The sequence below is a fragment of the Schistocerca gregaria genome, unplaced genomic scaffold (assembly GCF_023897955.1).
Source record: "Schistocerca gregaria isolate iqSchGreg1 unplaced genomic scaffold, iqSchGreg1.2 ptg000359l, whole genome shotgun sequence".
NCBI classification, from domain to species: Eukaryota; Metazoa; Arthropoda; class Insecta; order Orthoptera; family Acrididae; genus Schistocerca; species Schistocerca gregaria.
Genome location: NW_026061817.1, coordinates 96,379 through 117,771, shown reverse-complemented (window position 1 = coordinate 117,771; position 21,393 = coordinate 96,379). Strand labels below are relative to the sequence as shown.

The 21,393-nt window shown below is 51.3% G+C and overlaps 31 non-coding genes across 31 annotated transcripts; all 31 read right to left on the bottom strand.

Moving 5' to 3' along the window:
- Nucleotides 1–946: 946 nt before the first annotated feature.
- On the bottom strand, nucleotides 947–1,028 carry Trnas-aga (transfer RNA serine (anticodon AGA)). Its single transcript has one exon. It is a non-coding gene; the product is annotated as a tRNA-Ser (tRNA).
- A 144-nt stretch (nucleotides 1,029–1,172) lies between these two features.
- Nucleotides 1,173–1,245, bottom strand: Trnak-uuu (transfer RNA lysine (anticodon UUU)). Its single transcript has one exon. It is a non-coding gene; the product is annotated as a tRNA-Lys (tRNA).
- A 670-nt stretch (nucleotides 1,246–1,915) lies between these two features.
- On the bottom strand, nucleotides 1,916–1,988 carry Trnam-cau (transfer RNA methionine (anticodon CAU)). Its single transcript has one exon. It is a non-coding gene; the product is annotated as a tRNA-Met (tRNA).
- Nucleotides 1,989–3,128: 1,140 nt separating this feature from the next.
- Trnas-aga (transfer RNA serine (anticodon AGA)) lies at nucleotides 3,129–3,210 on the bottom strand. Its single transcript has one exon. It is a non-coding gene; the product is annotated as a tRNA-Ser (tRNA).
- A 144-nt stretch (nucleotides 3,211–3,354) lies between these two features.
- Nucleotides 3,355–3,427, bottom strand: Trnak-uuu (transfer RNA lysine (anticodon UUU)). The gene has a single exon. It is a non-coding gene; the product is annotated as a tRNA-Lys (tRNA).
- Nucleotides 3,428–4,097: 670 nt separating this feature from the next.
- Trnam-cau (transfer RNA methionine (anticodon CAU)) lies at nucleotides 4,098–4,170 on the bottom strand. Its single transcript has one exon. It is a non-coding gene; the product is annotated as a tRNA-Met (tRNA).
- Nucleotides 4,171–5,587: 1,417 nt separating this feature from the next.
- On the bottom strand, nucleotides 5,588–5,669 carry Trnas-aga (transfer RNA serine (anticodon AGA)). Its single transcript has one exon. It is a non-coding gene; the product is annotated as a tRNA-Ser (tRNA).
- Nucleotides 5,670–5,813: 144 nt separating this feature from the next.
- On the bottom strand, nucleotides 5,814–5,886 carry Trnak-uuu (transfer RNA lysine (anticodon UUU)). The gene has a single exon. It is a non-coding gene; the product is annotated as a tRNA-Lys (tRNA).
- A 670-nt stretch (nucleotides 5,887–6,556) lies between these two features.
- On the bottom strand, nucleotides 6,557–6,629 carry Trnam-cau (transfer RNA methionine (anticodon CAU)). The gene has a single exon. It is a non-coding gene; the product is annotated as a tRNA-Met (tRNA).
- Nucleotides 6,630–7,754: 1,125 nt separating this feature from the next.
- Trnas-aga (transfer RNA serine (anticodon AGA)) lies at nucleotides 7,755–7,836 on the bottom strand. The gene has a single exon. It is a non-coding gene; the product is annotated as a tRNA-Ser (tRNA).
- Nucleotides 7,837–7,980: 144 nt separating this feature from the next.
- On the bottom strand, nucleotides 7,981–8,053 carry Trnak-uuu (transfer RNA lysine (anticodon UUU)). Its single transcript has one exon. It is a non-coding gene; the product is annotated as a tRNA-Lys (tRNA).
- A 275-nt stretch (nucleotides 8,054–8,328) lies between these two features.
- Nucleotides 8,329–8,400, bottom strand: Trnae-uuc (transfer RNA glutamic acid (anticodon UUC)). The gene has a single exon. It is a non-coding gene; the product is annotated as a tRNA-Glu (tRNA).
- Nucleotides 8,401–8,723: 323 nt separating this feature from the next.
- Trnam-cau (transfer RNA methionine (anticodon CAU)) lies at nucleotides 8,724–8,796 on the bottom strand. The gene has a single exon. It is a non-coding gene; the product is annotated as a tRNA-Met (tRNA).
- A 1,431-nt stretch (nucleotides 8,797–10,227) lies between these two features.
- On the bottom strand, nucleotides 10,228–10,309 carry Trnas-aga (transfer RNA serine (anticodon AGA)). The gene has a single exon. It is a non-coding gene; the product is annotated as a tRNA-Ser (tRNA).
- A 144-nt stretch (nucleotides 10,310–10,453) lies between these two features.
- Trnak-uuu (transfer RNA lysine (anticodon UUU)) lies at nucleotides 10,454–10,532 on the bottom strand. The gene has a single exon. It is a non-coding gene; the product is annotated as a tRNA-Lys (tRNA).
- Nucleotides 10,533–11,196: 664 nt separating this feature from the next.
- On the bottom strand, nucleotides 11,197–11,269 carry Trnam-cau (transfer RNA methionine (anticodon CAU)). Its single transcript has one exon. It is a non-coding gene; the product is annotated as a tRNA-Met (tRNA).
- A 1,142-nt stretch (nucleotides 11,270–12,411) lies between these two features.
- On the bottom strand, nucleotides 12,412–12,493 carry Trnas-aga (transfer RNA serine (anticodon AGA)). The gene has a single exon. It is a non-coding gene; the product is annotated as a tRNA-Ser (tRNA).
- Nucleotides 12,494–12,637: 144 nt separating this feature from the next.
- On the bottom strand, nucleotides 12,638–12,716 carry Trnak-uuu (transfer RNA lysine (anticodon UUU)). Its single transcript has one exon. It is a non-coding gene; the product is annotated as a tRNA-Lys (tRNA).
- Nucleotides 12,717–13,380: 664 nt separating this feature from the next.
- Trnam-cau (transfer RNA methionine (anticodon CAU)) lies at nucleotides 13,381–13,453 on the bottom strand. The gene has a single exon. It is a non-coding gene; the product is annotated as a tRNA-Met (tRNA).
- A 1,141-nt stretch (nucleotides 13,454–14,594) lies between these two features.
- Trnas-aga (transfer RNA serine (anticodon AGA)) lies at nucleotides 14,595–14,676 on the bottom strand. Its single transcript has one exon. It is a non-coding gene; the product is annotated as a tRNA-Ser (tRNA).
- Nucleotides 14,677–14,820: 144 nt separating this feature from the next.
- On the bottom strand, nucleotides 14,821–14,893 carry Trnak-uuu (transfer RNA lysine (anticodon UUU)). Its single transcript has one exon. It is a non-coding gene; the product is annotated as a tRNA-Lys (tRNA).
- A 275-nt stretch (nucleotides 14,894–15,168) lies between these two features.
- Nucleotides 15,169–15,240, bottom strand: Trnae-uuc (transfer RNA glutamic acid (anticodon UUC)). The gene has a single exon. It is a non-coding gene; the product is annotated as a tRNA-Glu (tRNA).
- A 323-nt stretch (nucleotides 15,241–15,563) lies between these two features.
- Nucleotides 15,564–15,636, bottom strand: Trnam-cau (transfer RNA methionine (anticodon CAU)). The gene has a single exon. It is a non-coding gene; the product is annotated as a tRNA-Met (tRNA).
- A 1,140-nt stretch (nucleotides 15,637–16,776) lies between these two features.
- Trnas-aga (transfer RNA serine (anticodon AGA)) lies at nucleotides 16,777–16,858 on the bottom strand. Its single transcript has one exon. It is a non-coding gene; the product is annotated as a tRNA-Ser (tRNA).
- A 144-nt stretch (nucleotides 16,859–17,002) lies between these two features.
- Trnak-uuu (transfer RNA lysine (anticodon UUU)) lies at nucleotides 17,003–17,075 on the bottom strand. The gene has a single exon. It is a non-coding gene; the product is annotated as a tRNA-Lys (tRNA).
- Nucleotides 17,076–17,350: 275 nt separating this feature from the next.
- On the bottom strand, nucleotides 17,351–17,422 carry Trnae-uuc (transfer RNA glutamic acid (anticodon UUC)). Its single transcript has one exon. It is a non-coding gene; the product is annotated as a tRNA-Glu (tRNA).
- A 323-nt stretch (nucleotides 17,423–17,745) lies between these two features.
- On the bottom strand, nucleotides 17,746–17,818 carry Trnam-cau (transfer RNA methionine (anticodon CAU)). Its single transcript has one exon. It is a non-coding gene; the product is annotated as a tRNA-Met (tRNA).
- A 1,141-nt stretch (nucleotides 17,819–18,959) lies between these two features.
- Trnas-aga (transfer RNA serine (anticodon AGA)) lies at nucleotides 18,960–19,041 on the bottom strand. Its single transcript has one exon. It is a non-coding gene; the product is annotated as a tRNA-Ser (tRNA).
- Nucleotides 19,042–19,185: 144 nt separating this feature from the next.
- On the bottom strand, nucleotides 19,186–19,258 carry Trnak-uuu (transfer RNA lysine (anticodon UUU)). The gene has a single exon. It is a non-coding gene; the product is annotated as a tRNA-Lys (tRNA).
- Nucleotides 19,259–19,533: 275 nt separating this feature from the next.
- Nucleotides 19,534–19,605, bottom strand: Trnae-uuc (transfer RNA glutamic acid (anticodon UUC)). The gene has a single exon. It is a non-coding gene; the product is annotated as a tRNA-Glu (tRNA).
- Nucleotides 19,606–19,928: 323 nt separating this feature from the next.
- Trnam-cau (transfer RNA methionine (anticodon CAU)) lies at nucleotides 19,929–20,001 on the bottom strand. The gene has a single exon. It is a non-coding gene; the product is annotated as a tRNA-Met (tRNA).
- Nucleotides 20,002–21,393: the final 1,392 nt, after the last annotated feature.

Sequence of the window (21,393 nt, the reverse complement as noted above, 5' to 3'; positions counted from 1 at the left end):
ATAGAAGAGCAAAATAATGCATCCACCGGGAATCGAACCCGGGCCGCCCTCGTGGTGGCCGAGCATTCTACCACTTTTTTTTTTGTTGTTCTCATTTTGTTCGTTGCAGTTGTTTGGGGGCGGACGTCCGATGACGCCCGTTCAATTTCATCGTTGACTCAGTCCTTCATTAGAGGGAGCAGATAACCCTCTGACCGAACACGCTGAGTTATCGTGCCGGCATACCTTAACATTATGAGACTTAGGCACTACCTACTGCGCTACCGAGACACAAACCACAGAGCCACAGATGCTCGACAAGCTATCCATGCAATACGAGCAGCTGTTGGCAGGGAAAGTGGGATTGCCACCCAGCGACGTCGAAAAAAGGGCTAAACTCGCGGAGTCCTCCACTACACTGCCTTAAAACGACCGCTCATCATTATCGTGTGAGTAACCTTGCGTCAGCGGCGACGAGTCTTGCCCAAAGACGTAGCGTGCTTGGAGGCGCTGCCCGAATGCGTGTGGATGCACCCTCCTACCTCGTAATGCGCCTGCAGCTCCTATAGCCGTGGGCCGCTGCCGGCGGGCGGGAAGCCGACACAGCGCGGCGTTGCGAGCAGCGGCACTGCAGTGGTGTTGTAATTATGAGCATAGTTTCCTTCCAAGCAGTTGATTCGGGTTCGATTCTCGGCCACCGCAAGTGGCGCTAATATTTCCCTATCATTATGTGGGCTCCTGCTGTTAAATTAACGTTTTTTTTTTCGTCGTTGCACCACCCAGACCATCCTGTGGTATGTCCCGACTTGTCCCGACTTTGCTCGGCTGACGCGAAAGCTGACGCTTGGAAATCGCCCTTATGTAAAGGACAGGCACTATAGACGGCTGTGAGAGGTGAGGTGTGGCGGGTACCAAAACGCGATATTTTCTGCTCCTTCTGCCAAAACAAATAAAAGAAAAAAACCAACGCAGTCGGTAGGACTCGAACCTACGCTCCCAGAGGGAATCTGATTTCTAGTCAGACGCCTTAACCACTCGGCCACGACTGCTAGTAGGAGAAGCACCCCTCGAAACGTGAAAAACCCAACCGATTGCGTCTGCGCAGAATGTTGACAGGAAACGAAAACCGTGCACTGATTACGGCAGGGCTACTATCGCTATGACACGAGCCATTACGGAAGCGTTAAAATCTTCGCCCGGACAGGGACTTGAACCCTGGACCCTTAGGTTAAAAGCCTAATGCTCTACCGACTGAGCTCTTCGGGCTTGGGCTTGTTGTGGCTGGAGCTGCTTCAAGCAACGTGATTAACTGGAACGTGTGTGAAGGCTTCTGGCGCTACTGGCGACTCCACCGACTTCTCACTGACGCTGGTAGCAGCCCACAGCGGACCAGTGCCTCTTCTCCCTTTATTCCGGTGCTGACAGTAACTGCATCACGTGCCTGCTTTCCCCGATTACGTTCGGTTGAAGCTAAGGAAGAAGGGCAACCAACGACAGTTCGAAGGCCAAAACATAGAGCGTTGTTTGCGCAAACAGTTCCGTTCCGGTACCGGCAATCGAACCCGGCCCTCCTGGGTGAAAGCCAGGTATCCTAACCACTAGACCACACAGAACTTGCTTGAGAACAGTGAGATTTATTCCGTCTCTTCTCGTATTTTGTGCTGAATCTGGACTCAGTGCTGTTCTCTGCTTGCGATCATATCTGCGCCTACAGACCGGCATGGCGCACAGTTCAAAATTGACTGTCCATTGCTGTGTGCATCGCATTTTGCTTGTAACAGGGGAGGAGAAATATCAAACTTGTTACGTCGTCATAATTGGAAGTAAACATTTTGACGCTGAGGAGTGCACTCCGTGTGGATAACGGACGACAGTTAAGTACGTTCCCTAGCAACAGCAACGCCGTTAATGCAGTCATGATGTACAGAAAATTAAATGCCCCAGGTGAGGATCGAACTCACGACCTTAAGATTATGAGACTTACGCGCTACCTACTGCGCTACCGATGCACGCGGGAGACGACTTCCCAGGAAACTAGCTAAGCCTCACATATTAGAGACAGACAGTTTGCGCTTTCTGAACAATCTGTTGTCTTGCTACACGTACTGTCCCGACTCTCTAGATTAAACTGCAGCCGCAGCTATACAGCTATAAGGTCCTGAGGCTGACGCATCTCAAGCGAGCAATCCGCGTGGCAGCATTGTAGCCAGAAGAGCAAAATAATGCATCCACCGGGAATCGAACCCGGGCCGCCCTCGTGGTGGCCGAGCATTCTACCACTTTTTTTTTGTTGTTCTCATTTTGTTCGTTGCAGTTGTTTGGGGGCGGACGTCCGATGACGCCCGTTCAAGTTCATCGTTGACTCAGTCCTTCATTAGAGGGAGCAGATAACCCTCTGACCGAACACGCTGAGTTATCGTGCCGGCATACCTTAACATTACGAGACTTAGGCACTACCTACTGCGCTACCGAGACACAAACCACAGAGCCACAGATGCTCGACAAGCTATCCATGCAATACGAGCAGCTGTTGGCAGGGAAAGTGGGATTGCCACCCAGCGACGTCGAAAAAAGGGCTAAACTCGCGGAGTCCTCCACTACACTGCCTTAAAACGACCGCTCATCATTATCGTGTGAGTAACCTTGCGTCAGCGGCGACGAGTCTTGCCCAAAGACGTAGCGTGCTTGGAAGCGCTGCCCGAATGCGTGTGGATGCACCCTCCTACCTCGTAATGCGCCTGCAGCTCCTATAGCCGTGGGCCGCTGCCGGCGGGCGGGAAGCCGACACAGCGCGGCGTTGCGAGCAGCGGCACTGCAGTGGTGTTGTAATTATGAGCATAGTTTCCTTCCAAGCAGTTGATTCGGGTTCGATTCCCGGCCACCGCAAGTGGCGCTAATATTTCCCTATCATTATGTGGGCTCCTGCTGTTAAATTAACGTTTTTTTTTCGTCGTTGCACCACCCAGACCACCCTGTGGTATGTCCCGACTTGTCCCGACTTTGCTCGGCTGACGCGAAAGCTGACGCTTGGAAATCGCCCTTATGTAAAGGACAGGCACTATAGACGGCTGTGAGAGGTGAGGTGTGGCGGGTACCAAAACGCGATATTTTCTGCTCCTTCTGCCAAAACAAAAAAAGAAAAAAACCAACGCAGTCGGTAGGACTCGAACCTACGCTCCCAGAGGGAATCTGATTTCTAGTCAGACGCCTTAACCACTCGGCCACGACTGCTTGTAGGAGAAGCACCCCTCGAAACGTGAAAAACCCAACCGATTGCGTCTGCGCAGAATGTTGACAGGAAACGAAAACCGTGCACTGATTACGGCAGGGCTACTATCGCTATGACACGAGCCATTACGGAAGCGTTAAAATCTTCGCCCGGACAGGGACTTGAACCCTGGACCCTTAGGTTAAAAGCCTAATGCTCTACCGACTGAGCTCTTCGGGCTTGGGCTTGTTGTGGCTGGAGCTGCTTCAAGCAACGTGGTTAACTGGAACGTGTGTGAAGGCTTCTGGCGCTACTGGCGACTCCACCGACTTCTCACTGACGCTGGTAGCAGCCCACAGCGGACCAGTGCCTCTTCTCCCTTTATTCCGGTGCTGACAGCAACTGCATCACGTGCCTGCTTTCCCCGATTACGTTCGGTTGAAGCTAAGGAAGAAGGGCAACCAACGACAGTTCGAAGGCCAAAACATAGAGCGTTGTTTGCGCAAACAGTTCCGTTCCGGTACCGGCAATCGAACCCGGCCCTCCTGGGTGAAAGCCAGGTATCCTAACAACTAGACCACACAGAACTTGCTTGAGAACAGTGAGATTTATTCCGTCTCTTCTCGTATTTTGTGCTGAATCTGGACTCAGTGCTGTTCTCTGCTTGCGATCATATCTGCGCCTACAGACCGGCATGGCGCACAGTTCAAAATTGACTGTCCATTGCTGTGTGCATCGCATTTTGCTTGTAACAGGGGAGGAGAAATATCAAACTTGTTACGTCGTCATAATTGGAAGTAAACATTTTGACGCTGAGGAGTGCACTCCGTGTGGATAACGGACGACAGTTAAGTACGTTCCCTAGCAACAGCAACGCCGTTAATGCAGTCATGATGTACAGAAAATTAAATGCCCCAGGTGAGGATCGAACTCACGACCTTAAGATTATGAGACTTACGCGCTACCTACTGCGCTACCGATGCACGCGGGAGACGACTTCCCAGGAAACTAGCTAAGCCTCACATATTAGAGACAGACAGTTTGCGCTTTCTGAACAATCTGTTGTCTTGCTACACGTACTGTCCCGACTCTCTAGATTAAACTGCAGCCGCAGCTATACAGCTATAAGGTCCTGAGGCTGACGCATCTCAAGCGAGCAATCCGCGTGGCAGCATTGTAGCCAGAAGAGCAAAATAATGCATCCACCGGGAATCGAACCCGGGCCGCCCTCGTGGTGGCCGAGCATTCTACCACTTTTTTTTTGTTGTTCTCATTTTGTTCGTTGCAGTTGTTTGGGGGCGGACGTCCGATGACGCCCGTTCAAGTTCATCGTTGACTCAGTCCTTCATTAGAGGGAGCAGATAACCCTCTGACCGAACACGCTGAGTTATCGTGCCGGCATACCTTAACATTAGGAGACTTAGGCACTACCTACTGCGCTACCGAGACACAAACCACAGAGCCACAGATGCTCGACAAGCTATCCATGCAATACGAGCAGCTGTTGGCAGGGAAAGTGGGATTGCCACCCAGCGACGTCGAAAAAAGGGCTAAACTCGCGGAGTCCTCCACTACACTGCCTTAAAACGACCGCTCATCATTATCGTGTGAGTAACCTTGCGTCAGCGGCGACGAGTCTTGCCCAAAGACGTAGCGTGCTTGGAAGCGCTGCCCGAATGCGTGTGGATGCACCCTCCTACCTCGTAATGCGCCTGCAGCTCCTATAGCCGTGGGCCGCTGCCGGCGGGCGGGAAGCCGACACAGCGCGGCGTTGCGAGCAGCGGCACTGCAGTGGTGTTGTAATTATGAGCATAGTTTCCTTCCAAGCAGTTGATTCGGGTTCGATTCCCGGCTAATATTTCCCTATCTTTATGTGGGCTCCTGCTGTTAAATTAACGTTTTTTTTTCGTCGTTGCACCACCCAGACCATCCTGTGGTATGTCCCGACTTGTCCCGACTTTGCTCGGCTGACGCGAAAGCTGACGCTTGGAAATCGCCCTTATGTAAAGGACAGGCACTATAGACGGCTGTGAGAGGTGAGGTGTGGCGGGTACCAAAACGCGATATTTTCTGCTCCTTCTGCCAAAACAAAAAAAGAAAAAAAACCGACGCAGTGCGTAAGACTTTTTTATATTCTTCTTTTTGCTTTTTCATCCTATTTTTCCCATTTTTTCGATTTTTAAATTAAGGTTTTGTTTCGTCGTTGCACCACCCAGACCATCCTGTAGTATGTCTCGACTTGTCCCGACTTTCCTCGGCTGACGCGAAAGCTGACGCTTGGAAATCGCCCTTATGTAAAGGACAGGCACTATAAACGGCTGTGAGAGGTGAGGTGTGGCGAGGTACCAAAACGGGATATTTTCTGCTCCTTCTTCCAAAACAAAAAAAGAAAAAAACCAACGCAGTCGGTAGGACTCGAACCTACGCTCCCAGAGGGAATCTGATTTCTAGTCAGACGCCTTAACCACTCGGCCACGACTGCTTCTAGGAGAAGCACCCCTCGAAACGTGAAAAACCCAACCGATTGCGTCTGCGCAGAATGTTGACAGGAAACGAAAACCGTGCACTGATTACGGCAGGGCTACTATCGCTATGACACGAGCCATTACGGAAGCGTTAAAATCTTCGCCCGGACAGGGACTTGAACCCTGGACCCTTAGGTTAAAAGCCTAATGCTCTACCGACTGAGCTATTCGGGCTTTGGCTTGTTGTGGCTGGAGCTGCTTCAAGCAACGTGATTAACTGGAACGTGTGTGAAGGCTTCTGGCGCTACTGGCGACTCCACCGACTTCTCACTGACGCTGGTAGCAGCCCACAGCGGACCAGTGCCTCTTCTCCCTTTATTCCGGTGCTGACAGTAACTGCATCACGTGCCTGCTTTCCCCGATTACGTTCGGTTGAAGCTAAGGAAGAAGGGCAACCAACGACAGTTCGAAGGCCAAAACATAGAGCGTTGTTTGCGCAAACAGTTCCGTTCCGGTACCGGCAATCGAACCCGGCCCTCCTGGGTGAAAGCCAGGTATCCTAACCACTAGACCACACAGAACTTGCTTGAGAACAGTGAGATTTATTCCGTCTCTTCTCGTATTTTGTGCTGAATCTGGACTCAGTGCTGTTCTCTGCTTGCGATCATATCTGCGCCTACAGACCGGCATGGCGCACAGTTCAAAATTGACTGTCCATTGCTGTGTGCATCGCATTTTGCTTGTAACAGGGGAGGAGAAATATCAAACTTGTTACGTCGTCATAATTGGAAGTAAACATTTTGACGCTGAGGAGTGCACTCCGTGTGGATAACGGACGACAGTTAAGTACGTTCCCTAGCAACAGCAACGCCGTTAATGCAGTCATGATGTACAGAAAATTAAATGCCCCAGGTGAGGATCGAACTCACGACCTTAAGATTATGAGACTTACGCGCTACCTACTGCGCTACCGATGCACGCGGGAGACGACTTCCCAGGAAACTAGCTAAGCCTCACATATTAGAGACAGACAGTTTGCGCTTTCTGAACAATCTGTTGTCTTGCTACACGTACTGTCCCGACTCTCTAGATTAAACTGCAGCCGCAGCTATACACCTATAAGGTCCTGAGGCTGACGCATCTCAAGCGAGCAATCCGCGTGGCAGCATTGTAGATAGAAGAGCAAAATAATGCATCCACCGGGAATCGAACCCAGGCCGCCCTCGTGGTGGCCGAGCATTCTACCACTTTTTTTTTGTTGTTCTCATTTTGTTCGTTGCAGTTGTTTGGGGGCGGACGTCCGATGACGCCCGTTCAAGTTCATCGTTGACTCAGTCCTTCATTAGAGGGAGCAGATAACCCTCTGACCGAACACGCTGAGTTATCGTGCCGGCATACCTTAACATTAGGAGACTTAGGCACTACCTACTGCGCTACCGAGACACAAACCACAGAGCCACAGATGCTCGACAAGCTATCCATGCAATACGAGCAGCTGTTGGCAGGGAAAGTGGGATTGCCACCCAGCGACGTCGAAAAAAGGGCTAAACTCGCGGAGTCCTCCACTACACTGCCTTAAAAAGACCGCTCATCATTATCGTGTGAGTAACCTTGCGTCAGCGGCGACGAGTCTTGCCCAAAGACGTAGCGTGCTTGGAGGCGCTGCCCGAATGCGTGTGGATGCACCCTCCTACCTCGTAATGAGCCTGCAGCTCCTATAGCCGTGGGCCGCTGCCGGCGGGCGGGAAGCCGACACAGCGCGGCGTTGCGAGCAGCGGCACTGCAGTGGTGTTGTAATTATGAGCATAGTTTCCTTCCAAGCAGTTGATTCGGGTTCGATTCCCGGCTAATATTTCCCTATCTTTATGTGGGCTCCTGCTGTTAAATTAACGTTTTTTTTTCGTCGTTGCACCACCCAGACCATCCTGTGGTATGTCCCGACTTGTCCCGACTTTGCTCGGCTGACGCGAAAGCTGACGCTTGGAAATCGCCCTTATGTAAAGGACAGGCACTATAGACGGCTGTGAGAGGTGAGGTGTGGCGGGTACCAAAACGCGATATTTTCTGCTCCTTCTTCCAAAACAAAAAAAGAAAAAAACCAACGCAGTCGGTAGGACTCGAACCTACGCTCCCAGAGGGAATCTGATTTCTAGTCAGACGCCTTAACCACTCAGCCACGACTGCGTGGAGGAGAAGCACCCCTCGAAACGTGAAAAACCCAACCGATTGCGTCTGCGCAGAATGTTGACAGGAAACGAAAACCGTGCACTGATTACGGCAGGGCTACTATCGCTATGACACGAGCCATTACGGAAGCGTTAAAATCTTCGCCCGGACAGGGACTTGAACCCTGGACCCTTAGGTTAAAAGCCTAATGCTCTACCGACTGAGCTCTTCGGGCTTGGGCTTGTTGTGGCTGGAGCTGCTTCAAGCAACGTGATTAACTGGAACGTGTGTGAAGGCTTCTGGCGCTACTGGCGACTCCACCGACTTCTCACTGACGCTGGTAGCAGCCCACAGCGGACCAGTGCCTCTTCTCCCTTTATTCCGGTGCTGACAGTAACTGCATCACGTGCCTGCTTTCCCCGATTACGTTCGGTTGAAGCTAAGGAAGAAGGGCAACCAACGACAGTTCGAAGGCCAAAACAGAGAGCGTTGTTTGCACAAACAGTTCCGTTCCGGTACCGGCAATCGAACCCGGGCCTCCTGGGTGAAAGCCAGGTATCCTAACCACTAGACCACACAGAACTTGCTTGAGAACAGTGAGATTTATTCCGTCTCTTCTCGTATTTTGTGCTGAATCTGGACTCAGTGCTGTTCTCTGCTTGCGATCATATCTGCGCCTACAGACCGGCATGGCGCACAGTTCAAAATTGACTGTCCATTGCTGTGTGCATCGCATTTTGCTTGTAACAGGGGAGGAGAAATATCAAACTTGTTACGTCGTCATAATTGGAAGTAAACATTTTGACGCTGAGGAGTGCACTCCGTGTGGATAACGGACGACAGTTAAGTACGTTCCCTAGCAACAGCAACGCCGTTAATGCAGTCATGATGTACAGAAAATTAAATGCCCCAGGTGAGGATCGAACTCACGACCTTAAGATTATGAGACTTACGCGCTACCTACTGCGCTACCGATGCACGCGGGAGACGACTTCCCAGGAAACTAGCTAAGCCTCACATATTAGAGACAGACAGTTTGCGCTTTCTGAACAATCTGTTGTCTTGCTACACGTACTGTCCCGACTCTCTAGATTAAACTGCAGCCGCAGCTATACACCTATAAGGTCCTGAGGCTGATGCATCTCAAGCGAGCAATCCGCGTGGCAGCATTGTAGATAGAAGAGCAAAATAATGCATCCACCGGGAATCGAACCCGGGCCGCCCTCGTGGTGGCCGAGCATTCTACCACTTTTTTTTTGTTGTTCTCATTTTGTTCGTTGCAGTTGTTTGGGGGCGGACGTCCGATGACGCCCGTTCAAGTTCATCGTTGACTCAGTCCTTCATTAGAGGGAGCAGATAACCCTCTGACCGAACACGCTGAGTTATCGTGCCGGCATACCTTAACATTATGAGACTTAGGCACTACCTACTGCGCTACCGAGACACAAACCACAGAGCCACAGATGCTCCACAAGCTATCCATGCAATACGAGCAGCTGTTGGCAGGGAAAGTGGGATTGCCACCCAGCGACGTCGAAAAAAGGGCTAAACTCGCGGAGTCCTCCACTACACTGCCTTAAAAAGACCGCTCATCATTATCGTGTGAGTAACCTTGCGTCAGCGGCGACGAGTCTTGCCCAAAGACGTAGCGTGCTTGGAGGCGCTGCCCGAATGCGTGTGGATGCACCCTCCTACCTCGTAATGCGCCTGCAGCTCCTATAGCCGTGGGCCGCTGCCGGCGGGCGGGAAGCCGACACAGCGCGGCGTTGCGAGCAGCGGCACTGCAGTGGTGTTGTAATTATGAGCATAGTTTCCTTCCAAGCAGTTGATTCGGGTTCGATTCCCGGCCACCGCAAGTGGCGCTAATATTTCCCTATCATTATGTGGGCTCCTGCTGTTAAATTAACGTTTTTTTTTCGTCGTTGCACCACCCAGACCACCCTGTGGTATGTCCCGACTTGTCCCGACTTTGCTCGGCTGACGCGAAAGCTGACGCTTGGAAATCGCCCTTATGTAAAGGACAGGCACTATAGACGGCTGTGAGAGGTGAGGTGTGGCGGGTACCAAAACGCGATATTTTCTGCTCCTTCTGCCAAAACAAAAAAAGAAAAAAACCGACGCACTCAGTAAGACTTTTTTATATTCTTCTTTTTGCTTTTTCATCCTATTTTTCCCATTTTTTCGATTTTTAAATTAAGGTTTTGTTTCGTCGTTGCACCACCCAGACCATCCTGTAGTATGTCCCGACTTGACCCGACTTTGCTCGGCTGACGCGAAAGCTGACGCTTGGAAATCGCCCTTATGTAAAGGACAGGCACTATAAACGGCTGTGAGAGGTGAGGTGTGGCGAGGTACCAAAACGGGATATTTTCTGCTCCTTCTTCCAAAACAAAAAAAGAAAAAAACCAACGCAGTCGGTAGGACTCGAACCTACGCTCCCAGAGGGAATCTGATTTCTAGTCAGACGCCTTAACCACTCGGCCACGACTGCTTGTAGGAGAAGCACCCCTCGAAACGTGAAAAACCCAACCGATTGCGTCTGCGCAGAATGTTGACAGGAAACGAAAACCGTGCACTGATTACGGCAGGGCTACTATCGCTATGACACGAGCCATTACGGAAGCGTTAAAATCTTCGCCCGGACAGGGACTTGAACCCTGGACCCTTAGGTTAAAAGCCTAATGCTCTACCGACTGAGCTCTTCTGGCTTGGGCTTGTTGTGGCTGGAGCTGCTTCAAGCAACGTGATTAACTGGAACGTGTGTGAAGGCTTCTGGCGCTACTGGCGACTCCACCGACTTCTCACTGACGCTGGTAGCAGCCCACAGCGGACCAGTGCCTCTTCTCCCTTTATTCCGGTGCTGACAGTAACTGCATCACGTGCCTGCTTTCCCCGATTACGTTCGGTTGAAGCTAAGGAAGAAGGGCAACCAACGACAGTTCGAAGGCCAAAACATAAAGCGTTGTTTGCGCAAACAGTTCCGTTCCGGTACCGGCAATCGAACCCGGCCCTCCTGGGTGAAAGCCAGGTATCCTAACCACTAGACCACACAGAACTTGCTTGAGAACAGTGAGATTTATTCCGTCTCTTCTCGTATTTTGTGCTGAATCTGGACTCAGTGCTGTTCTCTGCTTGCAATCATATCTGCGCCTACAGACCGGCATGGCGCACAGTTCAAAATTGACTGTCCATTGCTGTGTGCATCGCATTTTGCTTGTAACAGGGGAGGAGAAATATCAAACTTGTTACGTCGTCATAATTGGAAGTAAACATTTTGACGCTGAGGAGTGCACTCCGTGTGGATAACGGGCGACAGTTAAGTACGTTCCCTAGCAACAGCAACGCCGTTAATGCAGTCATGATGTACAGAAAATTAAATGCCCCAGGTGAGGATCGAACTCACGACCTTAAGATTATGAGACTTACGCGCTACCTACTGCGCTACCGATGCACGCGGGAGACGACTTCCCAGGAAACTAGCTAAGCCTCACATATTAGAGACAGACAGTTTGCGCTTTCTGAACAATCTGTTGTCTTGCTACACGTACTGTCCCGACTCTCTAGATTAAACTGCAGCCGCAGCTATACAGCTATAAGGTCCTGAGGCTGACGCATCTCAAGCGAGCAATCCGCGTGGCAGCATTGTAGATAGAAGAGCAAAATAATGCATCCACCGGGAATCGAACCCGGGCCGCCCTCGTGGTGGCCGAGCATTCTACCACTTTTTTTTTTGTTGTTCTCATTTTGTTCGTTGCAGTTGTTTGGGGGCGGACGTCCGATGACGCCCGTTCAAGTTCATCGTTGACTCAGTCCTTCATTAGAGGGAGCAGATAACCCTCTGACCGAACACGCTGAGTTATCGTGCCGGCATACCTTAACATTATGAGACTTAGGCACTACCTACTGCGCTACCGAGACACAAACCACAGAGCCACAGATGCTCGACAAGCTATCCATGCAATACGAGCAGCTGTTGGCAGGGAAAGTGGGATTGCCACCCAGCGACGTCGAAAAAAGGGCTAAACTCGCGGAGTCCTCCACTACACTGCCTTAAAAAGACCGCTCATCATTATCGTGTGAGTAACCTTGCGTCAGCGGCGACGAGTCTTGCCCAAAGACGTAGCGTGCTTGGAGGCGCTGCCCGAATGCGTGTGGATGCACCCTCCTACCTCGTAATGCGCCTGCAGCTCCTATAGCCGTGGGCCGCTGCCGGCGGGCGGGAAGCCGACACAGCGCGGCGTTGCGAGCAGCGGCACTGCAGTGGTGTTGTAATTATGAGCATAGTTTCCTTCCAAGCAGTTGATTCGGGTTCGATTCCCGGCCACCGCAAGTGGCGCTAATATTTCCCTATCTTTATGTGGGCTCCTGCTGTTAAATTAACGTTTTTTTTTCGTCGTTGCACCACCCAGACCATCCTGTGGTATGTCCCGACTTGTCCCGACTTTGCTCGGCTGACGCGAAAGCTGACGCTTGGAAATCGCCCTTATGTAAAGGACAGGCACTATAGACGGCTGTGAGAGGTGAGGTGTGGCGAGGTACCAAAACGGGATATTTTCTGCTCCTTCTTCCAAAACAAAAAAAGAAAAAAACCAACGCAGTCGGTAGGACTCGAACCTACGCTCCCAGAGGGAATCTGATTTCTAGTCAGACGCCTTAACCACTCGGCCACGACTGCTTGTAGGAGAAGCTCCCCTCGAAACGTGAAAAACCCAACCGATTGCGTCTGCGCAGAATGTTGACAGGAAACGAAAACCGTGCACTGATTACGGCAGGGCTACTATCGCTATGACACGAGCCATTACGGAAGCGTTAAAATCTTCGCCCGGACAGGGACTTGAACCCTGGACCCTTAGGTTAAAAGCCTAATGCTCTACCGACTGAGCTCTTCTGGCTTGGGCTTGTTGTGGCTGGAGCTGCTTCAAGCAACGTGATTAACTGGAACGTGTGTGAAGGCTTCTGGCGCTACTGGCGACTCCACCGACTTCTCACTGACGCTGGTAGCAGCCCACAGCGGACCAGTGCCTCTTCTCCCTTTATTCCGGTGCTGACAGTAACTGCATCACGTGCCTGCTTTCCCCGATTACGTTCGGTTGAAGCTAAGGAAGAAGGGCAACCAACGACAGTTCGAAGGCCAAAACATAGAGCGTTGTTTGCGCAAACAGTTCCGTTCCGGTACCGGCAATCGAACCCGGGCCTCCTGGGTGAAAGCCAGGTATCCTAACCACTAGACCTCACAGAACTTGCTTGAGAACAGTGAGATTTATTCCGTCTCTTCTCGTATTTTGTGCTGAATCTGGACTCAGTGCTGTTCTCTGCTTGCGATCATATCTGCGCCTACAGACCGGCATGGCGCACAGTTCAAAGTTGACTGTCCATTGCTGTGTGCATCGCATTTTGCTTGTAACAGGGGAGGAGAAATATCAAACTTGTTACGTCGTCATAATTGGAAGTAAACATTTTGACGCTGAGGAGTGCACTCCGTGTGGATAACGGACGACAGTTAAGTACGTTCCCTAGCAACAGCAACGCCGTTAATGCAGTCATGATGTACAGAAAATTAAATGCCCCAGGTGAGGATCGAACTCACGACCTTAAGATTATGAGACTTACGCGCTACCTACTGCGCTACCGATGCACGCGGGAGACGACTTCCCAGGAAACTAGCTAAGCCTCACATATTAGAGACAGACAGTTTGCGCTTTCTGAACAATCTGATGTCTTGCTACACGTACTGTCCCGACTCTCTAGATTAAACTGCAGCCGCAGCTATACAGCTATAAGGTCCTGAGGCTGACGCATCTCAAGCGAGCAATCCGCGTGGCAGCATTGTAGATAGAAGAGCAAAATAATGCATCCACCGGGAATCGAACCCGGGCCGCCCTCGTGGTGGCCGAGCATTCTACCACTTTTTTTTTGTTGTTCTCATTTTGTTCGTTGCAGTTGTTTGGGGGCGGACGTCCGATGACGCCCGTTCAAGTTCATCGTTGACTCAGTCCTTCATTAGAGGGAGCAGATAACCCTCTGACCGAACACGCTGAGTTATCGTGCCGGCATACCTTAACATTATGAGACTTAGGCACTACCTACTGCGCTACCGAGACACAAACCACAGAGCCACAGATGCTCGACAAGCTATCCATGCAATACGAGCAGCTGTTGGCAGGGAAAGTGGGATTGCCACCCAGCGACGTCGAAAAAAGGGCTAAACTCGCGGAGTCCTCCACTACACTGCCTTAAAAAGACCGCTCATCATTATCGTGTGAGTAACCTTGCGTCAGCGGCGACGAGTCTTGCCCAAAGACGTAGCGTGCTTGGAGGCGCTGCCCGAATGCGTGTGGATGCACCCTCCTACCTCGTAATGCGCCTGCAGCTCCTATAGCCGTGGGCCGCTGCCGGCGGGCGGGAAGCCGACACAGCGCCGCGTTGCGAGCAGCGGCACTGCAGTGGTGTTGTAATTATGAGCATAGTTTCCTTCCAAGCAGTTGATTCGGGTTCGATTCCCGGCCACCGCAAGTGGCGCTAATATTTCCCTATCTTTATGTGGGCTCCTGCTGTTAAATTAACGTTTTTTTTTCGTCGTTGCACCACCCAGACCATCCTGTGGTATGTCCCGACTTGTCCCGACTTTGCTCGGCTGACGCGAAAGCTGACGCTTGGAAATCGCCCTTATGTAAAGGACAGGCACTATAGACGGCTGTGAGAGGTGAGGTGTGGCGGGTACCAAAACGCGATATTTTCTGCTCCTTCTTCCAAAACAAAAAAAAGAAAAAAACCAACGCAGTCGGTAGGACTCGAACCTACGCTCCCAGAGGGAATCTGATTTCTAGTCAGACGCCTTAACCACTCGGCCACGACTGCGTGGAGGAGAAGCACCCCTCGAAACGTGAAAAACCCAACCGATTGCGTCTGCGCAGAATGTTGACAGGAAACGAAAACCGTGCACTGATTACGGCAGGGCTACTATCGCTATGACACGAGCCATTACGGAAGCGTTAAAATCTTCGCCCGGACAGGGACTTGAACCCTGGACCCTTAGGTTAAAAGCCTAACGCTCTACCGACTGAGCTATTCGGGCTTTGGCTTGTTGTGGCTGGAGCTGCTTCAAGCAACGTGATTAACTGGAACGTGTGTGAAGGCTTCTGGCGCTACTGGCGACTCCACCGACTTCTCACTGACGCTGGTAGCAGCCCACAGCGGACCAGTGCCTCTTCTCCCTTTATTCCGGTGCTGACAGTAACTGCATCACGTGCCTGCTTTCCCCGATTACGTTCGGTTGAAGCTAAGGAAGAAGGGCAACCAACGACAGTTCGAAGGCCAAAACATAGAGCGTTGTTTGCGCAAACAGTTCCGTTCCGGTACCGGCAATCGAACCCGGGCCTCCTGGGTGAAAGCCAGGTATCCTAACCACTAGACCACACAGAACTTGCTTGAGAGCAGTGAGATTTATTCCGTCTCTTCTCGTATTTTGTGCTGAATCTGGACTCAGTGCTGTTCTCTGCTTGCGATCATATCTGCGCCTACAGACCGGCATGGCGCACAGTTCAAAATTGACTGTCCATTGCTGTGTGCATCGCATTTTGCTTGTAACAGGGGAGGAGAAATATCAAACTTGTTACGTCGTCATAATTGGAAGTAAACATTTTGACGCTGAGGAGTGCACTCCGTGTGGATAACGGACGACAGTTAAGTACGTTCCCTAGCAACAGCAACGCCGTTAATGCAGTCATGATGTACAGAAAATTAAATGCCCCAGGTGAGGATCGAACTCACGACCTTAAGATTATGAGACTTACGCGCTACCTACTGCGCTACCGATGCACGCGGGAGACGACTTCCCAGGAAACTAGCTAAGCCTCACATATTAGAGACAGACAGTTTGCGCTTTCTGAACAATCTGTTGTCTTGCTACACGTACTGTCCCGACTCTCTAGATTAAACTGCAGCCGCAGCTATACAGCTATAAGGTCCTGAGGCTGACGCATCTCAAGCGAGCAATCCGCGTGGCAGCATTGTAGATAGAAGAGCAAAATAATGCATCCACCGGGAATCGAACCCGGGCCGCCCTCGTGGTGGCCGAGCATTCTACCACTTTTTTTTTGTTGTTCTCATTTTGTTCGTTGCAGTTGTTTGGGGGCGGACGTCCGATGACGCCCGTTCAAGTTCATCGTTGACTCAGTCCTTCATTAGAGGGAGCAGATAACCCTCTGACCGAACACGCTGAGTTATCGTGCCGGCATACCTTAACATTAGGAGACTTAGGCACTACCTACTGCGCTACCGAGACACAAACCACAGAGCCACAGATGCTCGACAAGCTATCCATGCAATACGAGCAGCTGTTGGCAGGGAAAGTGGGATTGCCACCCAGCGACGTCGAAAAAAGGGCTAAACTCGCGGAGTCCTCCACTACACTGCCTTAAAAAGACCGCTCATCATTATCGTGTGAGTAACCTTGCGTCAGCGGCGACGAGTCTTGCCCAAAGACGTAGCGTGCTTGGAGGCGCTGCCCGAATGCGTGTGGATGCACCCTCCTACCTCGTAATGCGCCTGCAGCTCCTATAGCCGTGGGCCGCTGCCGGCGGGCGGGAAGCCGACACAGCGCGGCGTTGCGAGCAGCGGCACTGCAGTGGTGTTGTAATTATGAGCATAGTTTCCTTCCAAGCAGTTGATTCGGGTTCGATTCCCGGCCACCGCAAGTGGCGCTAATATTTCCCTATCTTTATGTGGGCTCCTGCTGTTAAATTAACGTTTTTTTTTCGTCGTTGCACCACCCAGACCATCCTGTGGTATGTCCCGACTTGTCCCGACTTTGCTCGGCTGACGCGAAAGCTGACGCTTGGAAATCGCCCTTATGTAAAGGACAGGCACTATAGACGGCTGTGAGAGGTGAGGTGTGGCGGGTACCAAAACGCGATATTTTCTGCTCCTTCTTCCAAAACAAAAAAAGAAAAAAACCAACGCAGTCGGTAGGACTCGAACCTACGCTCCCAGAGGGAATCTGATTTCTAGTCAGACGCCTTAACCACTCGGCCACGACTGCGTGGAGGAGAAGCACCCCTCGAAACGTGAAAAACCCAACCGATTGCGTCTGCGCAGAATGTTGACAGGAAACGAAAACCGTGCACTGATTACGGCAGGGCTACTATCGCTATGACACGAGCCATTACGGAAGCGTTAAAATCTTCGCTCGGACAGGGACTTGAACCCTGGACCCTTAGGTTAAAAGCCTAATGCTCTACCGACTGAGCTATTCGGGCTTTGGCTTGTTGTGGCTGGAGCTGCTTCAAGCAACGTGATTAACTGGAACGTGTGTGAAGGCTTCTGGCGCTACTGGCGACTCCACCGACTTCTCACTGACGCTGGTAGCAGCCCACAGCGGACCAGTGCCTCTTCTCCCTTTATTCCGGTGCTGACAGTAACTGCATCACGTGCCTGCTTTCCCCGATTACGTTCGGTTGAAGCTAAGGAAGAAGGGCAACCAACGACAGTTCGAAGGCCAAAACATAGAGCGTTGTTTGCGCAAACAGTTCCGTTCCGGTACCGGCAATCGAACCCGGGCCTCCTGGGTGAAAGCCAGGTATCCTAACCACTAGACCACACAGAACTTGCTTGAGAACAGTGAGATTTATTCCGTCTCTTCTCGTATTTTGTGCTGAATCTGGACTCAGTGCTGTTCTCTGCTTGCGATCATATCTGCGCCTACAGACCGGCATGGCGCACAGTTCAAAGTTGACTGTCCATTGCTGTGTGCATCGCATTTTGCTTGTAACAGGGGAGGAGAAATATCAAACTTGTTACGTCGTCATAATTGGAAGTAAACATTTTGACGCTGAGGAGTGCACTCCATGTGGATAACGGACGACAGTTAAGTACGTTCCCTAGCAACAGCAACGCCGTTAATGCAGTCATGATGTACAGAAAATTAAATGCCCCAGGTGAGGATCGAACTCACGACCTTAAGATTATGAGACTTACGCGCTACCTACTGCGCTACCGATGCACGCGGGAGACGACTTCCCAGGAAACTAGCTAAGCCTCACATATTAGAGACAGACAGTTTGCGCTTTCTGAACAATCTGATGTCTTGCTACACGTACTGTCCCGACTCTCTAGATTAAACTGCAGCCGCAGCTATACAGCTATAAGGTCCTGAGGCTGACGCATCTCAAGCGAGCAATCCGCGTGGCAGCATTGTAGATAGAAGAGCAAAATAATGCATCCACCGGGAATCGAACCCGGGCCGCCCTCGTGGTGGCCGAGCATTCTACCACTTTTTTTTTGTTGTTCTCATTTTGTTCGTTGCAGTTGTTTGGGGGCGGACGTCCGATGACGCCCGTTCAAGTTCATCGTTGACTCAGTCCTTCATTAGAGGGAGCAGATAACCCTCTGACCGAACACGCTGAGTTATCGTGCCGGCATACCTTAACATTATGAGACTTAGGCACTACCTACTGCGCTACCGAGACACAAACCACAGAGCCACAGATGCTCGACAAGCTATCCATGCAATACGAGCAGCTGTTGGCAGGGAAAGTGGGATTGCCACCCAGCGACGTCGAAAAAAGGGCTAAACTCGCGGAGTCCTCCACTACACTGCCTTAAAAAGACCGCTCATCATTATCGTGTGAGTAACCTTGCGTCAGCGGCGACGAGTCTTGCCCAAAGACGTAGCGTGCTTGGAGGCGCTGCCCGAATGCGTGTGGATGCACCCTCCTACCTCGTAATGCGCCTGCAGCTCCTATAGCCGTGGGCCGCTGCCGGCGGGCGGGAAGCCGACACAGCGCGGCGTTGCGAGCAGCGGCACTGCAGTGGTGTTGTAATTATGAGCATAGTTTCCTTCCAAGCAGTTGATTCGGGTTCGATTCCCGGCCACCGCAAGTGGCGCTAATATTTCCCTATCTTTATGTGGGCTCCTGCTGTTAAATTAACGTTTTTTTTTCGTCGTTGCACCACCCAGACCATCCTGTGGTATGTCCCGACTTGTCCCGACTTTGCTCGGCTGACGCGAAAGCTGACGCTTGGAAATCGCCCTTATGTAAAGGACAGGCACTATAGACGGCTGTGAGAGGTGAGGTGTGGCGGGTACCAAAACGCGATATTTTCTGCTCCTTCTTCCAAAACAAAAAAAAGAAAAAAACCAACGCAGTCGGTAGGACTCGAACCTACGCTCCCAGAGGGAATCTGATTTCTAGTCAGACGCCTTAACCACTCGGCCACGACTGCGTGGAGGAGAAGCACCCCTCGAAACGTGAAAAACCCAACCGATTGCGTCTGCGCAGAATGTTGACAGGAAACGAAAACCGTGCACTGATTACGGCAGGGCTACTATCGCTATGACACGAGCCATTACGGAAGCGTTAAAATCTTCGCCCGGACAGGGACTTGAACCCTGGACCCTTAGGTTAAAAGCCTAATGCTCTACCGACTGAGCTATTCGGGCTTTGGCTTGTTGTGGCTGGAGCTGCTTCAAGCAACGTGATTAACTGGAACGTGTGTGAAGGCTTCTGTCGCTACTGGCGACTCCACCGACTTCTCACTGACGCTGGTAGCAGCCCACAGCGGACCAGTGCCTCTTCTCCCTTTATTCCGGTGCTGACAGTAACTGCATCACGTGCCTGCTTTCCCCGATTACGTTCGGTTGAAGCTAAGGAAGAAGGGCAACCAACGACAGTTCGAAGGCCAAAACATAGAGCGTTGTTTGCGCAAACAGTTCCGTTCCGGTACCGGCAATCGAACCCGGGCCTCCTGGGTGAAAGCCAGGTATCCTAACCACTAGACCACACAGAACTTGCTTGAGAGCAGTGAGATTTATTCCGTCTCTTCTCGTATTTTGTGCTGAATCTGGACTCAGTGCTGTTCTCTGCTTGCGATCATATCTGCGCCTACAGACCGGCATGGCGCACAGTTCAAAGTTGACTGTCCATTGCTGTGTGCATCGCATTTTGCTTGTAACAGGGGAGGAGAAATATCAAACTTGTTACGTCGTCATAATTGGAAGTAAACATTTTGACGCTGAGGAGTGCATTCCGTGTGGATAACGGACGACAGTTAAGTACGTTCCCTAGCAACAGCAACGCCGTTAATGCAGTCATGATGTACAGAAAATTAAATGCCCCAGGTGAGGATCGAACTCACGACCTTAAGATTATGAAACTTACGCGCTACCTACTGCGCTACCGATGCACGCGGGAGACGACTTCCCAGGAAACTAGCTAAGCCTCACATATTAGAGACAGACAGTTTGCGCTTTCTGAACAATCTGTTGTCTTGCTACACGTACTGTCCCGACTCTCTAGATTAAACTGCAGCCGCAGCTATACAGCTATAAGGTCCTGAGGCTGACGCATCTCAAGCGAGCAATCCGCGTGGCAGCATTGTAGATAGAAGAGCAAAATAATGCATCCACCGGGAATCGAACCCGGGCCGCCCTCGTGGTGGCCGAGCATTCTACCACTTTTTTTTTGTTGTTCTCATTTTGTTCGTTGCAGTTGTTTGGGGGCGGTCGTCCGATGACGCCCGTTCAAGTTCATCGTTGACTCAGTCCTTCATTAGAGGGAGCAGATAACCCTCTGACCGAACACGCTGAGTTATCGTGCCGGCATACCTTAACATTAGGAGACTTAGGCACTACCTACTGCGCTACCGTGAAACAAACCACAGAGCCACAGATGCTCGACAAGCTATCCATGCAATACGAGCAGCTGTTGGCAGGGAAAGTGGGATTGCCACCCAGCGACGTCGAAAAAAGGGCTAAACTCGCGGAGTCCTCCACTACACTGCCTTAAAACGACCGCTCATCATTATCGTGTGAGTAACCTTGCGTCAGCGGCGACGAGTCTTGCCCAAAGACGTAGCGTGCTTGGAAGCGCTGCCCGAATGCGTGTGGATGCACCCTCCTACCTCGTAATGCGCCTGCAGCTCCTATAGCCGTGGGCCGCTGCCGGCGGGCGGGAAGCCGACACAGCGCGGCGTTGCGAGCAGCGGCACTGCAGTGGTGTTGTAATTATGAGCATAGTTTCCTTCCAAGCAGTTGATTCGGGTTCGATTCCCGGCCACCGCAAGTGGCGCTAATATTTCCCTATCATTATGTGGGCTCCTGCTGTTAAATTAACGTTTTTTTTTCGTCGTTGCACCACCCAGACCACCCTGTGGTATGTCCCGACTTGTCCCGACTTTGCTCGGCTGACGCGAAAGCTGACGCTTGGAAATCGCCCTTATGTAAAGGACAGGCACTATAGACGGCTGTGAGAGGTGAGGTGTGGCGGGTACCAAAACGCGATATTTTCTGCTCCTTCTGCCAAAACAAAAAAAGAAAAAAACCGACGCACTCAGTAAGACTTTTTTATATTCTTCTTTTTGCTTTTTCATCCTATTTTTCCCATTTTTTCGATTTTTAAATTAAGGTTTTGTTTCGTCGTTGCACCACCCAGACCATCCTGTAGTATGTCCCGACTTGTCCCGACTTTGCTCGGCTGACGCGAAAGCTGACGCTTGGAAATCGCCCTTATGTAAAGGACAGGCACTATAAACGGCTGTGAGAGGTGAGGTGTGGCGAGGTACCAAAACGGGATATTT